The following is an 18,493-nucleotide window of genomic DNA, read 5'->3' on the forward strand; positions in this document are numbered from 1 at the left end:
GGTTGAAAATCATCAATCAATCAATCAATCAATGTTTATTTATATAGCCCCAAATCACAAATGTCTCAAAGGACTGCACAAATCATTACGACTACAACATCCTCGGAAGAACCCACAAAAGGGCAAGGAAAACTCACACCCAGTGGGCAGGGAGAATTCACATCCAGTGGGACGCCAGTGACAATGCTGACTATGAGAAACCTTGGAGAGGACCTCAGATGTGGGCAACCCCCCCTCTAGGGGACTGAAAGCAATGGATGTCGAGCGGGTCTAACATGATACTGTGAAAGTTCAATCCATAGTGGCTCCAACACAGCCGCGAGAGTTCAGTTCAAAACGGATCCAAGACAGCAGCGAGAGTCCCGTCCACAGGAGACCATCTCAAGCGGAGGCGGATCAGCAGCGTAGAGATGTCCCCAACCGATACAGGCGAGCGGTCCATCCTGGGTCTCGACTCTGGACAGCCAGTACTTCATCCATGGTCATCGGACCGGAACCCCTCCACAAGGGAGGGGGGGACATAGGAGAAAGAAAAGAAGCGGCAGATCAACTGGTCTAAAAAGGAGTTCTATTTAAAGGCTAGAGTATACAGATGAGTTTTAAGGTGAGACTTAAATGCTTCTACTGAGGTAGCAGCTCGAACTGTTACCGGGAGGGCATTCCAGAGTACTGGAGCCCGAACGGAAAACGCTCTATAGCTCGCAGACTTTTTTTGGGCTCTAGGAATCACTAATAAGCCGGAGTCTTTTGAACGCAGATTTCTTGCCATGGACATATGGTACAATACAATCGGCAAGATAGGCTGGAGCTAGATGATTTGCAAATTATTGTATTCCGTTTATATTTACATCTAACACAATTTCCCAACTCAAATGGAAACGGGGTTTGTATCAAATAAGTCTAGAGGATCATTGAAATTCATAGGTATCAACTACCGAAATTTTGGTATTACCCCAACAATACTAATAATTGGTTTGATTCTTGTTACTACTAATACAATATATGACACAAACGACATACCACTTTACGTTCTTCTTTCTGCTTTTCCACGTCTGCTGTTAATGTCATTATAAAACAATGACTATGATGTACTCGTCTCTCATGTCAACACAATCCAACACGTAAAAGGTTGGGACATCAATCACTGCAGACTGTCACCAAACACGGAACATTCCACCTTTTCATTCTCCTCCCCAATTTGCAATTCTTATTGCAGCCAGGAAGTTAATCTATCCCCGGCAATAACTCATTGGATAATACAGCTTAAGAGAAGATGTCCTCACTTCTTGCATTTTAAACAGCGGTAGGGGGGCAAAAGGGCCCGGGTACAATTTTCCAAACACAACTGAGCTAACACTGATTTATTGCTCCGGTTTATATAACTGGTATTAGGAATTCATGGACCTGGCAAAAGGGATTAGAGCATTTATTTCAGGCAGGGAGATGATCCTGTCATTAATGGTCGATACTTTCATCATCATTTAAAACCGGAGAAATTTGCCCCGGTGACGAATCGCCGTGGATGCGGCTATCTGGCTCGCGCAGCTGCTCTCGTTATCTCGCCGGCGACCCGCTCAGCTCGGCGAACGGCGGACCGGCGCCCATCAAACTTGGATTAGGCTGTCAATCACCGACCCGCCGCCGCATATATTGCGTTACAATTTCTCTCCCAAATGTCAGCGAGATCAGAGTCATTTCTTGGCTAATTGCGTCTCGTCTCCCCCGTTTTAACGCCGCCCGTTTTAATGGTTTCGTTACGTGGCGTGACAGGACGGCGTTCGTCAGCGACGTGCGCCACGAAAGTAGGGCCCCCCTGCTTTTGTTTGGAGAGGGAAATGAGAGAATAAATGGCTGCTAAAGTTCAGAGGGCGTATTGCCGAAATGGCAGCAAACAAAAGGGAGAGGAAACGGAGAAATGATCCCAATCTTGCGGCACGCCGTGACATCAATTACGCTAAATTCTCATTTAGAAGAAGGAGGGGGTCGCTTTTGTGTCCGCGTTGTTTTTACTCGGCGAGCGGCGGCGTGTTACGCCGTGTCAAAATGCCGCCCCCCCCCCCTTCTCGTGACACCTTCTATTTCTTTTCCGTCGGTGACAAATGCAGTGTCAGGCGGCGAGCGGTAGCCATTATACAGCGGTTCATTTTCTCCGCTCACAAATATGCTTAAGGGAGGTGTTATTAGCCATGTTGAATTAGAAACACTAATTCCGCGGCGTGTCAAAGGCGGGATTACGTTGACGTGACATGCAAAGTTATCTTGAAAAGGAACGACACGCAAATAATGACCAAAAAGCTTCAAAGTCCAAACATTGTACAATGTATGCCTGGATTTGCATGACATGTGGACCCCTTTCAGGCCTGGGGAGCGTTTGTAAGAGACGGAAAGAACGTAAATTAACCTATTTTCTCATGTGCTAAGGGTATTGATTCGCAAAATGAATATTTCATATCGATAATTACTGATATTTACATGACCTAGTGAAAATGAGTACCAGGAGAAAACTATATTAAATGTAAACATTTGTATTTCTAACCTTCCTCTGATTATAATCCTCTTGGTCAGGGGTCGGCAACCCAAAACCTTTGAAAGAACCGAATTGGACCAAAAATACAAGAATCAAATCTGTCTGGAGCCGTATATGAGTCTTATAACGAAGGCAACACATGACGTAAGTCTTTATATTTGTTATGTGTACAGGAGGAAGGAGATGGCACAAGCAGGAGGGACGGCGTATTAATTCTATTTATTAATATATACAAACCCCGTTTCCATATGAGTTAGGAAATTGTGTTAGATGTAAATATAAACGGAATACAATGATATGCAAATCCTTTTCAACCCAATTTCAGTTGAATATGCTACAAAGACAACATATTTCATGTTCAAACTGAATTTTTTTTTTTTTTTTTGTGTGCAAATAATTATTAACTTTAGAATTTGATGCCAGCAACACGTGACAAACAAGTTGGGAAAGGTGGCAATACATACTGATAAAGTTGAGGTATGCTCATCAAACACTTATTTGGAACATCCCACAGGTGTGCAGGCTAATTGGGAACAGGTGGGTGCCATGATTGGGTATAAAAGCAGCTTCCACGAAATGCTAAGTAATTCACAAACAAGGATGGGGTGAGGGTCACCACTTTGTAAGCAAATTGTCGAACAGTTTTAGAACAACATTTCTCAACGAGCTATTGCAAGGAATTTAGGGATTTTACAATCTACGGTCCGTAAAATCATCAAAAGGTTCAGAGAATCTGGAGAAATCTCTGCACGTAAGCGATGATATTACGGTGATATTAGGTTGATCCCCCAGGCGGTACTGCATAAAAAAAACAGACATCAGTGCGTAAAGGATATCACCACATGGGCTCAGGAACACTTCATAAAAACACTGTCAGCAATTACAGTTGGTCGCTACATCTGTAAGTGAAAGTTAAAACTCTGCTTTGCAAAGCAAAACCCATTTATCAACAACACCAAGGAACGCCGCAGGCTTCGCTGGGCCCGAGCTCATCTAAGATGGACTGATGCAAAGTGGAAAGGTGTTCTGTGGTCTGACGAGTCCACATTTCAAATTATATTTGGAAACTTTGGACGTGGTGTCCTCCAGAACAAAGAGGAAAATAACCATTCGGATTGTTATAGGCGCAAAGTTCAAAAGCCAGCATCTGTGATGGTATGGGGGTGTATTAGTGTCCAAGGCATGGGTAACTTACACATCTGTGAAGGCACCATTAATGCCGAAAGGTCCATACAGGTTTTAGAGCAACATATGTTGTCATCCAAGCAACGTTATCGTGGACGCCCCTGCTTATTTCAGCAAGACAAGTGTTGCAACAGTCTGGCTTCGTACAAAAAGAGTGCGGGTACTTTCCAGGCCCGCCTGCAAGTCCAGACCTGTCTCCCATCGAAAATGTCTGACGCATTATGAAGCGTAAAATACGACAGCGGAGACCCCGGACTGTTGAACGACTGAAGCTCTACATAAAACAAGAATGGGAAAGAATTCCACTCTCAAAGCTTCAACAATTAGTTTCCTCTGTTCCCAAACGTTTATTGAGTGTTGTTAAAAGAAAAGGTGATGTAACACAGTGGTGAACATGCCCTTTCCCAACTACTTTGGCACGTGTTGCAGCCATGAAATTGTAAGTTAATTATTATTTGCAAAAAAAAAAATCATCAAATATCTTGTCTTTGTATTGCATTCAACTGAATATGGGTTGAAAAGGATTTGCAAATCATTGTATTCCGTTTATATTTACATCTAACACAATTTCCCAACTTATATGGAAACGGGGTTTGTATATATACACTATATATAAATAAATAATGCACAAGGAAAATGGAGTGTGACTAAATGAAAAGTGTATGTTGTGCCACTATGTGCGTGAATTCACTGCTGAGTGTCACTGGGAGTGTTGAGCGAGAGGCGGAAATCCAAGAGGGTCTAGGCTGGCTAGGAGGTCCGTGAGCAGACGTGAGGTCGAGGGGAGGAGAGAGGCGCCAAAGGTCCGTGTCCAGGCGGGAGGTCGAGATCCAAGAGGCAGCCAGGGAAGCAGAGGGAACGCGGGGAGACGAGACGAGACACACCGCTCGTAACGTGGGAACGAAGGCAGGCTGCAGGGAGGACGACAAGGAGGACACGAGACAATTCAACACGACGGGGGAGAACACACGGAAAGAGAGCAAGAGTGTATAGAGCTAGATATTTGCTTATTGTACAGGAACAGATGACTATGTTCTGGCTCGGGATGGCAGGTTATGCAGGCTTATGAAGACAGGTCTCATCATCGGCTTCAATTGTGCTGATTGACGGTGATTGATTGCAGCTGGACTGGCACATGCTGGCACGCTCAACGCAGCACACACATGAATGCACACTGATGTGGCCATCTCCGAAGCCCAAACTTTTTGCTCGCAACCATAAGCGTATAAAAGTTAGCCGAGAGATAGCTGGTGTCCTAAAAAACTTGTCAGCTTGGGCACTTGCCAGTGGCATCAACACTGTGTTTGATGTGACCACTAGGGAGGCCTCATGATCATTACCTCCATCCATCCATTTTCTACCGCTTATTCCCTTGGGGGGCGCTGGTGCCTATCTTAGCTACAATCGGGCGGAACGCGGTGTACACCCTGGACAAGTCGTCACCTCATCGCAGATGATCATTACCTGGGCTTTTGTAAAGATGTTCTGATTCGTTCCAAAGGTATTCCATCTGCTTCAGGTCAGGACTCTGTGCAGGCCAGTCAAGTGCATCCACACCAGACTCTGTCATGCATGTCTTTATGGACCTTGATTTTTGCACTGGTGCACATTTATGTTGGAAGAGGAAGTGACCCGCTCCAAAACTGTTCCTACTAGGTTGGGAGCATGGAATTGTCCCTAATGTTTTGGTATCCTGGAGAATTCAAAGTTCCTTTCAACTTCCAACTCCTGAAAAACAACCCTACACCATAATTCCTCCTCCACCAAATTTCACACTCTGCACAATGCAGTCCGAAATGTACCGTCATCCTGGCAACCTCCAAATCCAGAAGTTAGAGTTTATTTTCAGACCCGCCAACGTAAAAGAGCCAGACAAAACTATACACACCAAATTTTCGTTTGATACTGTCACATGTCACAGCATTATTGAGACGATTTTGAAACTGTAATACCACAGTATCTACAAAACAGTCACATGGTAAATGGGTTGTACTTGTATAGCACTTTTCGAAGGAACTCAAAGCACTTTGACACTATTTCCACATTCACCCATTCACACACAGAGATGGAGGGAGCTGCCATGCAAGGCGCTAACCAGGAGCCATCAGGAGCAAGGGTGAAGTGTCTTGTTCAAGGACACAACGGACGTGACTAGAATGGTAGAAGATGGGGATTGAACCAGTAATTCTCCCAATTCTCCCAATTCCACCACATCACTAATATATATATCCAGCCATCCATTTCCTACCGCTTATCCCTTGCGGGGTCGTGGGGGGACCGGCAGCCTGGGCTTTTGAATTCTATTATCTACATTACCTGTCAGGAATGGCCAAAATGTTGCACTGAGAAAGTTTCACTTCAGATCATTCCCCCCGCGAGATTGAGTAAGAGAGAAACCATTAAAACATTATTTTTTTTCAAAGAAAAGAGATTGCAACCAGAACTCCAAACTGCAAATATAAAAATATAAAAGAAATAATGGTTGGGGCCACAATAAGAAACACTTAACTGGCTTCCATTAGCGCACTTAACCTCCTCTTCATGGCGAGCAATCCTACTTTACATTTCCTTTGGCTAAAAGCGTCTGTAATTCACAAATGAAGGGGACGTTTTGGAGTGGCCCCTTATCCCCCCCCCCCCCCCCCCCCCCCCTCCACCCCCCGATGAGCAAATGTTGCAATTAACTTTCTCTCCTCATTTCTCGGAGCTTAAGGTGTTTTAAAGTCATTAGCTTGCAGTCAACAGCATCTTCTGGCTATGTTTAAGCAGACGGCTTTTTTTTTCTTTCTTCTTTGTAATACTAGAGTGGCAAGACAAAAGAACATTTGTATCTTATTTAAAGCTGACTTCAGGGAAACATTTAAAGGACATCTCTTTTAACAATATATATATATATATATATATATATATATATATATATATATATATAGGGATTCACGGTGGAAGAGGGGTTAGTGCGTCTGCCTCACAATACAAAGGTCCTGGGTTTAATCCCAGGCTCGGGATCTTTCTGTGTGGAGTTAGCATGTTCTCCCCGTGAATGCGTGGGTTCCCTCCGGGTACTCCGGCTTCCTCCGACTTCCAAAGACATGCACCTGGGGATAGGTTGATTGGCAACACTAAATTGGCCCTAGTGTGTGAATGTGAGTGTGAATGTTGTCTGTCTATCTGTGTTGGCCCTGCGATGAGGTGGCGAATTTTCCAGGGTGTACCCCGCCTTCCGCCCGATTGTAGCTGAGATAGGCGCCAGCGCCCCCCGCGTCCCCAAAGGGAATAAACTGTTCCCTTGTGGGAACAGTTTGGAGTGGGCCTCTTCCTCTTCCAACATGACTGTGCACCGGTGCACAAATGAAGGACCATAAAGACATGAATGGCAGAGTCTGGTATGGATGAAGTGAAATTAATTATATTTATATAGCGCTTTTCTCTAGGGACTCAAAGCACTTTACATAGTGAAACCCAATATCTAAGTTACATTTAAACCAGTGTGGGTGGCACTGGGAGCAGGTGGGTAAAGTGTCTTGCCCAAGGACACAACCGCAGTGACTAGGATGGCAGAAGCGGGGATCGTACCTGGAACTCTCAAGTTCCTGGCATGGCCGCCCCTGATGAACTTGACTGGCCTGCACAGAGTCCTGACCTAAACACGATAGTACACCGTTGGGATGAACTATATGCCTTCAATATGTGTCATCACAGGTTATCAAAGTTAACACAGCTTTTTAACGTTTGCAGTGTTGCGTGCGCGACGCATTTTGGATGCGAGAGAGTAGTCACCCCCGGATGCTACAGGACGAGGAGCAGCAGGATTGAAGGTAGGAGCTTGTTTTAATATAAAAATATAAAAAAAGAACACTTGTACAAAGGGTAAAACGAAGTTGTGCCAATGCACGAAAAGCGAAATGCTAAGAATTAGCAAGAGTCGAGTTCAAAAGTCCATAGAAGTGCGTGGAAGCTAAGCTAAGACTTAGCAAAGTACATACAAAAGGTAAGAATATCACAAGCATCTGTTGCAAGAAGCAAACAAAACGTCCAGAAAGAACTACGGTAGCAGGCGGTGTTAAATACAAAACAATAATCAGGCGCCAGTGCAGGTGGAACAAATGAAGCCGCCATGGTGATGAACATAAACTAGGAAGTGAAGTGAAGTGAATTATATTTATATAGCGCTTTTCTCTAGTGACTCAAAGCGCTTTACATAGTGAAACCCAATATCTAAGTTACATTTAAACCAGTGTGGGTGGCACTGGGAGCAGGTGGGTAAAGTGTCTTGCCCAAGGACACAACGGCAGTGACTAGGATGGCGGAAGCGGGGATCGTACCTGGAACTCTCAAGTTCCTGGCATGGCCGCTCTGCCAACCGAGCTACACCACCACTGATGAACTTGACTGGCCTGCACAGAGTCCTGACCTAAACACGATAGAACACCGTTGGGATGAACTATATGCCTTCAATATGTGTCATCACAGGTTATCAAAGTTAACACAGCTTTTTAACGTTTGCAGTGTTGCGTGCGCAACGCATTTTGGATGCAAGAGAGTAGGCACCCCCGGATGCTACAGGACGAGGAGCAGCAGGATTGAAGGTAGGAGCTTGTTTTAATATAAAAATATAACAAAAGAACACTTGTACAAAGGGTAAAACAAAGTTGTGCCAATGCACAAAAAGCAAAATGCTAACAATTAGCAAGAGTCGAGTTCAAAAGTCCGTGCGCGCAGAAGCTAAGCTAAGACTTAGCAAAGTACATACAAAAGGTAAGAATATCACAAGCATCTGTTGCAAGAAGCAAACAAAACGCCCAGAAAGAACTAAGGTAGCAGGCGGTGTTAAATATAAAACAATGATTAGGCGCCAGTGCAGGTGGAACAAATGAAGTCGCCATGGTGATGAACATAAACTAGGAAGTGAAGTGAATTATATTTATATAGCGCTTTTCTCTAGTGACTCAAAGCACTTTACATAGTGAAACCCAATATCTAAGTTACATTTAAACTAGTGTGGGTGGCACTGGGAGCAGGTGGGTAAAGTGTCTTGCCCAAGGACACAACGGCAGTGACTAGGATGGCGGAAGCGGGAATCGAACCTAAAACCCTTAAGTTGCTGGCACGGCCGCTCTACCAACCGAGGTATGCCGCCCCAAGTGCTCAAACAATGGGATCGGCAGAGTCCAGAAATGATCAAAACACAAAAAAAGATGCAAACATAAACTTGAGATGTGATTAACTGAATTTCAGGAAGTTAAAGGGCATTTTGAACCACTGTCCTTTTTTAGTGTGTTTTTTCCTTTTTTCATTTCTTAGAATGGTGTGTTTTAATTGGGAATAAATGCAAACAAATGACATTTAAATTAAATGTGGGCTATTTTTTTTGACTATATTGTTTTGCCATACTTGCACCAACAATACATTTTCTTTAAAAAAAAAAAAGGCATTCTTTGCAATATTGTGCCATGACGGTAGAGAATTAGCATATGTCGGGGATAAACTTGAATAAGTCCTGTAATGATGCCAGTGCCCCCACAGGCGCATCACGTGGTAGCGTGCTCTTTGCTACACTTGCCACTGTGTCATTGCAGCAGCAGCCGGTTGCATCCATAAGCAAAAACAAACAAAAAAAAAACTGCATAATTGGTGACATACATGACACTATGGGCTCTCTGTAGGCATTTTTTTTCCCCCTCTGTCTGCATGTTGCCCAAACTCTAATTACTGGAGAGGTCTCAGCAAGGAAAGCGATGAGGAGAAGATGATTCTGTCAACTGACTGCTTGTTCCAATCTGCGACATAACCAGGCAGCCCAGAATCCCTGGAGTGAGTTTGGGAGAGCCCCACAAGCCCGCTCATATCAACAATTCCTAATCAAAAGGGTGAAGTTGTCAGCTGTCACACACTTTTTGTGATCTCTGATCCCATACACAACCTCTGACCGCCACCGCCAAACAACACACCACACACATAGTAGAACTAAACACACAAAGCATTCTCACAAAAAAAAAAAAAAAGATTTGGCTTACCCATGCAGGTTTCCCCTCTGCTTCGTATCTTTACAATTTTCTGTTTGTACTAACTGTACTCAGTGGAAGCATAAAGTTAGCTGGACCAAAAAAATACGCCACAAAAAGCCACTAAACTCTGACATTCAAATTGTTTAGAGTAGAGTTGTACGGTATACCGGTATTAGTATATTGCTGGTTAACAAGCAGACGAGCATGTTCGGCAGCGCACAATCACAGAGTACTTACAAGCAGACACAGTGTGTAGACCGAAAAGGGAGATCGGACGCATTTTGGCTTAAAAACTAACAAAAAAAGTCAAACTATAACACAGAAACGCCCTCAGGATGAGGTGCTTTAAGACACGCTAGTTCGCTAGCAACTAAAGTTCAACAGTTTTTAGCTACTTCTAAATCACTAATCCTGGTCTCTGTTGCGACAAATAAAGTCTTACAAGTATCATCCCTGCACGACAAGGAATAGCTAAACATGCTTCACGACACACTTTAGCACACAGGCGTCAAAATGTAAACAAATGCCATGGCTGGATCTACACCTACCATCCAGATTATTTGATATCTTATTCTATTAAATTGGTAATTTTGATGGTACAATTATGAAAACACCTTTGGAGATGCACAAATCTTTCTTCCAGTGGCGAACACTCTGAAAAAGGGGCGCCGGTACTTTTTAGAGGTGGTATAGTACTGAATTTGATTTATTAGTATCGCGGTACTATACTCATACCACACAACCCTAATATGATGCCAGAAGACTCTTTGTATTGTGAACCTGAGATCTTGTTTGTATACCAAGTACAGGACCGATACCACTATGATTATGTCGATATTTTTTGGCATCACAACATCTTCTTTTAGTTTGTTTTTTAATTTATATTATATTTATTAACTCATGAGGATGTTGGATATGACCAATGTATGATCCTGTAACGACTCGGTATCGGATTGATACCTACATTTTTGGTATCATCAAAAACTAATGCAAAGCATCCAGCAACAGAAGAATAAGTGATTATTCCATTTTAACAGGAGTGTAGATAGAACATGGTAAAAGAGAAAGTAATCAGATATTAACAGTAAATGAACAAGTAGATTAATAATTAATTTTCTACCACTTGTCCTTAATAATTTTGACAAAATAATCGAATGGAAAATGACACATTTTAATTGTGGTTAGAGTGTCCGCTTTTAGATCAGTAGGCCGTGAATTCAAACCCCCGTCGAATAATACCAACGACTATAAAAGTGGGACTCAATACCTCCCTAGTTGGCACTCAGAATCAAGGGTTGAATTGGGGGTTAAATCACCAAAATGATTCCTGGGCGTGGCCACCGCTGCTGCTTACTGCTCCCCTCACCTCCAGGGAGTGAAAGTGATGGGTCAAATGCAGAGGATAACCTCACCACACCGAGTGTGTGTGTGACAATAATTAATACTTTAACTTTAAATTAGGAGCCTTCGTTTATTAATTTACTACTAAAAGACATTGTCTTGTTCACTATTTTATTTAAGTACAACAATTGCAATAAGAAACATATGTTTAAGGTACCGTAAGATTTTTTTGTTAAAATAAAGCTGTCATGCCTGTAAATCACTTTTATGTTTGATCATGTTTATGTTTTGTTTTTGGACTCTTGTTTCCCGTTTTGCACTTTTGGTTTTGTTTGTTTCCATAGTTACTCATTATTTTCCACCTGGTCTCCAAGTCAAGCCCCTGTCCTCAGCCCCACACCTGTTTTTCTCATCATCATAGTCACTATTTAAGTCATTTTGTTTTCTGTTCCTCGGCCTGGGAACTCTGCGTTCTTTTGCTTATGCTGTAACTACTTGCTACATGCTACTTACTAAGACCACGCACCTACCTTGCCTTGCCACGCTGATGATTGTTTTGACCACGCCACGTAAGATCTTGTTTGTATTTATGCCTCTGTGGAAGTTTTTTTTTTTTTTGTACCTGGTACCTTACCTACTTTGGAATCGCCACAAACTACAAAGGCGGATGCGCAAATTTTCAAGATTTACGCAGATCCCAAATACAGATCAGCAGGTACCAGAAGGTAAGACACGTTTATTTTGCATAATATTGCGAAACGAAACACTGGATAATATGTCTTAGCTCATACAAACATAATAAGCGCCGTGTGTAATGTTCTATATTTTCAATGGAACATATACAATATGGGTGTTGTTTACTTGAGTCATATTGCAGTCTACACATATCTCTTATGTGTAACTGCCATCATGTTGCAGTCTACAGGTATCTCTTATGTGTGACTGCCGTCTACTGGTCACACTTAATACACCATGTACCAAATAAAATAGCTTCGAGGTCGGTAAGCACAACCAAAATTATTCCGTACATTAGGCGCACCAAGTTAGAAGGCGCACTGTCAAGTTTTGAGAAAATTAAATGATTTTAAGTGTGATTTATAGTCCGAAAAATACGGTAACCAACATAACAGGAACTAGCCATTGCTTGCGCGTTTACATAAATAAAGAGAATGGGAGAAGTTGATTTACTGGTAGATTATTTGATATTTTATTCTATTAAATTGGTAATTTTGATGTCTACAATTATGAAAACACCTTTGGAGATGCACAAATCTTTCTTCCAGTGGCGAACACTCTGAAAAAGGGGCGCCGGTACTTTTTAGAGGTGGTATAGTACTGAATATGATTTATTAGTATCGCGGTACTATACTCATACCACACAACCCTAATATGATGCCAGAAGACTCTTTGTATTGTGAAACTGAGATCTTGTTTGTATTTATGCCTCTGTGCAAGTTTTTGGTTTGTTTGTACCTTTGATAGTATCTTTTGTTTATTTGTAGATAGTCACGCCATTGTGCGGTTGGGTTTGGAGTTTAGTCTAGGTTATTATCCGCCACTGAGCGCGCCCTTTGTTTTCCCTTTTTGTATTATAGTATATAAATAAATTAATCATGTACTCAAATTCTCGCCTGGCTCGTTCCAAATTCCTTCTGCATCGAAGAAGCAAAACAAATCCAAGTCAAAGTCCTGACAAAAGCCAACAATGCATTGTTTTGTGATCCCCTTTATTTAGAAAAGTACCAACTAATATCGAAATAATTTTAGTACTGGTACCAGTACCAAAATATTGGTATCGGGACAACACTAGTTCAGACACTATTTCTGTCACGATGGGGGTAAACTTGGGTAAAGAAACAAAACTAACACTTTAACATAAACTATGAACATAACGCAAACAACATTTACGATGGCTGGACAAGGGTAGCAAGGACTTTGGCATGAAAAACTGGCATGGACGGAGCATGAGAAGAACACAGGTAGCATGGCATGAAGTGACTAGAGTTAAAGTCGCCAGCCTGACTTCCTGGCAACTTTCGGTTTAAATAATACAGGTGATTGAACAGCTGCGTGAGTCAAAACAAATCAGGTGCGTGACATGACAGGTGAAATTAATTGGTAGGCATGGTAACAAAGCAAACAGGGAACTGCAAAAACAGGAAACAATGGAGTCTTAAGCAAAACAGAACATAACTAAACAAAACATGATCACAAGACATGACGATTTCAGCACATTGCCAACTCTCCTGATTTTTACGGGAGACTCCCGAATTTAGTGCCCCTACCGAACATCTCCCGGGGCAACCATTCTCCCAAATTTCTCCCGATTTCCACCCGGACAAAAATATTGGGGCGCGCCCTAAAGGCACTGCCTTTAGCTTCCTCAACAACCTGTCGTCACGTCCGCTTTTCCTCCCTACAAACAGCTTGTCGGCTCGGTCACATAACATATGCGGCTTTTACAGACACACATAAGTGAATGCAAAGCATACTGGGTCAACAGACATACAGGTCACACTGAGGGTGGCCGTATAAACAACTTTAAAGGCCTACTGAAATGAGATGTTCTTATTTGAACGGGAATAGCAGGTCCATTCTATGTGTCATACTTGATCATTTCACGATATTGCCATATTTTTGCTGAAAGGATTTAGTAGAGAACATCGACGATAAAGTTTGGAACTTTTGGTCGCTGATAGAAAAGCCCTGCCTGTACCGGAAGTATGTGCGCGTGACGTCACGAGTTGCAGGGCTCCACACATATTCCCATTGTTTTTAATGGGAGCCACCAGCAGTAAAAGCAATTCGGACCGAGAAAGCGACAATTTCCCCATTAATTTGAGCGAGGATGAAAGATTTGTGAATTAAGATATTGATAGTGAAGGAATAGAAAAAAAAAAAAAAAGCAACGGCTCCGGGCGACGGCAGTGTGAGCTTTTCAGATGTAATTAGACACATTTAGTAGGATTATTCTGGAAGATCCCTTATCTGCTTATTGTTTTAATAGTGATTCAGTGAGATTTTAAAGATTGTAAAGACATACCTCGAGGTCGGATGGCTGCGGTGAACACAAAGTGCCTCAGAGAGAAGCCGAGGAGCCAAGCTCACAGCTGCCACTGCTGCAGGACGACGAATAACCCAATGATTTCTCCGGTAAGATATATATCACAATTTCCCCATCCGAAAACATGCTGGTTGACGTAGAGAAAATATGTTCGCTTGACCGCACCGCTTCACAACAAACAAAGACAGCTGCAATACACCGCTTTCCACCAACAGCATTGTTTTTTATAGTCTCCATTATTAAATGAACACATTGCAAAAGATTGAGCAACACAGATGTCCAAAATACTGTGTATTTATACGGTTAAAGCAGACGTCTTTTAGCCGCGAGTGGTGCAGCTGCTAATATTTCACGTCATCATTCCACGACCTTTTCAACAAGAAACCTGCGGGAAATTTAAAATTGTAATTTAGTAAACTAAAAAGGCCGTATTGGCAGGTGTTGCAATGCTAATATTTCATCATTGATATATAAACTATCAGACTGGGTGGTCGGTAGTAGTGGGTTTCAGTAGGCCTTTATAACTGCTCCAAAAATGCGCCACACTGTGAACCCACACCTAACAAGAATGACAAACGCATTCTGGGGGAAAACATCCGCACCGTGACACAAAATAAACACAACAGAACAAATACCCAGAAACCCTTGCAGCACTAACTCTTCCGGGACGCTACAATATACACCCCCCCGCTACCACCAAACCCACATGTATTGCATGTAAGCATAGCTCAATTCCATGACAAACCCACGCTTTCGCACGCCACGTTTTAGCTTACAGCGTCAGGTCGGGGGTAAACCACCCCCCCCCCCCCCCACCACCCCCACTTCCCCCCAGATGATCCCAAACTTGTGCTTCAGTTCAGGAGAGGAGGGGAAAAGCGGCGGCTGGCTTTGATCGGCCGACTGTTACTAAGAAGCTTTCTCGGGGGCATTAAGGGGGACCTAAAATGTTTCAAATGGACAGATCAAGAGCGAGCGGACAATTGTCGGTTAAAAGAAAGAATACTCCTTTATCCAGTTGGTGCATGTGAGGTGATCTCAGAGCCGATTAGCCACAGAAGTTAAACCTTCACCCGGGTTAAGGGCTAAAAACAACTGTAGAGTTCAATCATTTCTCCCCGTTGAAAAACACTGTCATCACTTTCATGTGTAATTGCTGGGAAGTATTCCTCCTTTTGTTAATAAGCAAGCCTCGCCCTCGTTAATGAAACAGGCGGTGTCCGCTAACGATAATCGTTATTTGTTCCAACGCTACACCCGGGTTTATCTCGTTGGCACCCCCACCCACCCACCTTCCCAGGCCATGCCGCGGACCCCGCTCGCTTTTCTAATTAAGCGTGTTGATGCCGCGGCGGACGCTCACCTGCAATTATGCCGTTTTAATGAGCAGCCGCCGACGGAACGAGGGCACGGCGAGGTCAGCCAGTGGCAGCAAAGCATTGGTGTTTTAATAGACACTTAAATGCTGTTAATTTAGCGCCCGCTTTAATGGGAGGGGAAGCAGGCTTGCAGAACACGTCGGGGCTTTGGAGCTCGGGAGGGAGAAATAAGCGCTTTAACAATTTAAGGACTCTTTCTGTTTTACTGGCACTTTTTTTTCGGAAGGCAGGAGTAACTTTTTTTTGTTTTTTCAGCGGAACTCAATCGCCGAAATTCAAAGCACACGTTGGATGGCAGGCCCGACAGGATTAAGTGAGTGTTGTACAAACACATGATTATTGGTATTGTGCCACCCTTTGTTTACACTAGTTATTCACAGAAGTGGGTAGTAACACGCTACATTTACTCCGTTACATCTACTTGAGTAACTTTGGGATGAATCATACTTCTAAGAGTAGGTTTATGCAACATACTTTTACTTTTACCTGAGAATATTTATAGAGAGGAAACGCTACTTTTATTCCGCTCCATTTATCTACATTCAGCTTGCTACTCGCTACTGATTTTTATCTGTTAATGTTTTATTCTGTTTTGTTTTGTCAGACAGACCTTCAAAGTAGGATCTATCACATGCCACTGTTTCACCAATCAAATGCAGTCACTGGTGACGTTTGACTCCATTTCACCAATCAAATGCAGTCACTGGTGACGTTTGACTCCGTTTCACCAATCAAACAGAGACACTTTTTTTTTTTGATAAACCTTTATTTACAAATTTCAACATTTACAAACAGTTGAAAATAACAATCAAAGTAAGTACAAAAACAGTAAAAAAAACAGTATAAAAACCGTACAAAACAGCGCCAGGGGGTTGTAAATTCAAAGAAACTAAAATAGAATGCAAATAAAATATATATATATAAAATAAACAAAGTGCAAAGTCATAGGCTCACTCAATCTCAGTAAATAACTTAAATTTGGAACACAGCATCATCGTTTTCACAGCTTTTTGTTTTTTAGAGGTAGAGTGTTTTAATGTAGAGTTCTAAATCTTTTTGAAAGGCACAAAAACAGGTCGGGTATTGAGAAACTTACATTTATGAAAATAAAACTTTGCCAATAGTATAATGAGGTTGCAAAGGTAAATTTAATTTTCAATTTTTTTTTCAGTACAGTGTAAAACCAAATATATATTATTTAATGTATATTATTTTGTAGTTGCTTAAGAGATATTCCTGGCTCTGAATTTGTTCATTGCTATTTTTATGTTTCTGTGCATTACTTGTTGCCGTCATCGTTAAACGAACAGGTTACTCATCAGTTACTCAGTACTTGAGTAGTTTTTTCACAACATACATTTTACTTTTACTCAAGTAAATATTTGGGTGACTACTCCTTACTTTTACTTGAGTAATACATCTCTAAAGTAACAGTACTCTTAATTGAGTACAATATCTGGCTACTCTACCCACCTCTGGTTATTCATTAATACCACTGTGGCCTCAAACCTAGTATGTGCTCATGATGGAGCGTATGGCACACTATCTACCTGTACTGACACTGCCTAATACCAGTGTTGGTGTTTCATATTAGTCATCCGCCATCTGCTAGATTTAAATAGTCACTAACTCTATTGCTAGTGTTAAAAAGCACTGTTGCAAGGATTTTAGGGATTCCACCAACTACGGTCCGTAATGTCATCAAAATCTGGAGAAATCCCTGCACGTTCGCCGGTACTGCATAAAAAACAAAACAAAAAAACATCAGTGTGTAAAGGATATCACCACATGGGCTCAGGAACACTTCAGAAAACCATTGTCAGTAAGTACTGTTGGTCGGTACATCTGCAAGTGTTAGTTAAAATGCTACTATGCAAAGCGAACTCCATTTATCAACGGCTTTGCTGGGTCCGAGCTCGTCTAAGATGGACTAATGCAAAATGGAAAAGTGTTCTGTGGTCTGACAAGTCCACATTTCAAATAGTTTTCGGAAACTGCGGACGTCGGAAAAGAACCATCCGGATTGTTCTCAAACCAGCTTTGAAATGAGTACATAGTGTGAGATGTATGATGAAATGCAAAATATTGTAATTGTGAACATTGAATGCATCGGTCTTGTTTGCTGCAGGGCTACGAACATGCAATTGTTTAACTTTACGTTCATTTTTGTCTCATAGTCAGTCAATCAGTCAATCAATCAAAGTTTACTTATAATAGCCCTAAATCACGGGTGTCTCAGAGGGCTGCACAAGCCACAACGATATCCTTGGCTCAGATCCCACATCAGGGCAAGAAAAAAACTCAACCCAATTGGATGACAATTAGACAATGAGGGGACCGCATATGTGTTCTTGGACGTTAAGTCGTTCAAATAGAGACATAGGAAAGAGCTTTCATAGAGTCCTGTAAGAAGTGCTTCATAAAGATAATAAAGTAGGGGAAAAACGAAAGTGTGTTGAAGGAAACGGCTCTTAAAAAAAATGATTGTCAACATCTTGTGGAATACAATCGATGCTTGTGTCTGCAGCGATCACTTTGTAAAATGTTTGTTTGAACATTTTGATTTGTTTGAGATACTTTCTGTGATGCAATTGAGTTTATTCTCTATCATATTAGTGGTCTTAGAACTAAGAAAATGAACAAAATAATTGGATTAGTTTGTATTCTTTTGGTTGCAATGCCTATATATAACTAGGAAGACCTGGTTGTACAAATAAACTAACCTCATGTTAAGTCCGAGTAACAAATTTCGTAATTATTGGTCCAATCCACCGTATTTTCGTTGTCGATTTTCATAACAGAAATTAAAAGCTTGTTTGTTGTGCAGGAAAGCCAAGTGCTTTATTCGACACAGGTGGCCACATTTTAACGACTTTGAACACATCTCTCGTATGCTCAACAGCATATACTGAATCTTGATATTGCTAGCAAACATTGCTGAACAACAGGAATATTTACATATAGGACCAGGGTTTTGATGGGTTGGTTGACA

At 42.0% G+C, this 18,493-nt stretch overlaps 1 long non-coding RNA gene across 1 annotated transcript; it reads left to right on the top strand.

Moving 5' to 3' along the window:
* Positions 1-7,446: 7,446 nt before the first annotated feature.
* LOC133548816 (uncharacterized) lies at positions 7,447-15,800 on the top strand. The gene is made up of 3 exons (XR_009805981.1): positions 7,447-7,527; positions 8,219-8,298; positions 15,757-15,800. It is a non-coding gene; the product is annotated as an uncharacterized LOC133548816 (long non-coding RNA).
* Positions 15,801-18,493: the final 2,693 nt, after the last annotated feature.

The sequence above is a fragment of the Nerophis ophidion genome, linkage group LG03 (genome assembly GCF_033978795.1).
Source record: "Nerophis ophidion isolate RoL-2023_Sa linkage group LG03, RoL_Noph_v1.0, whole genome shotgun sequence".
Taxonomy (NCBI): domain Eukaryota; kingdom Metazoa; phylum Chordata; class Actinopteri; order Syngnathiformes; family Syngnathidae; genus Nerophis; species Nerophis ophidion.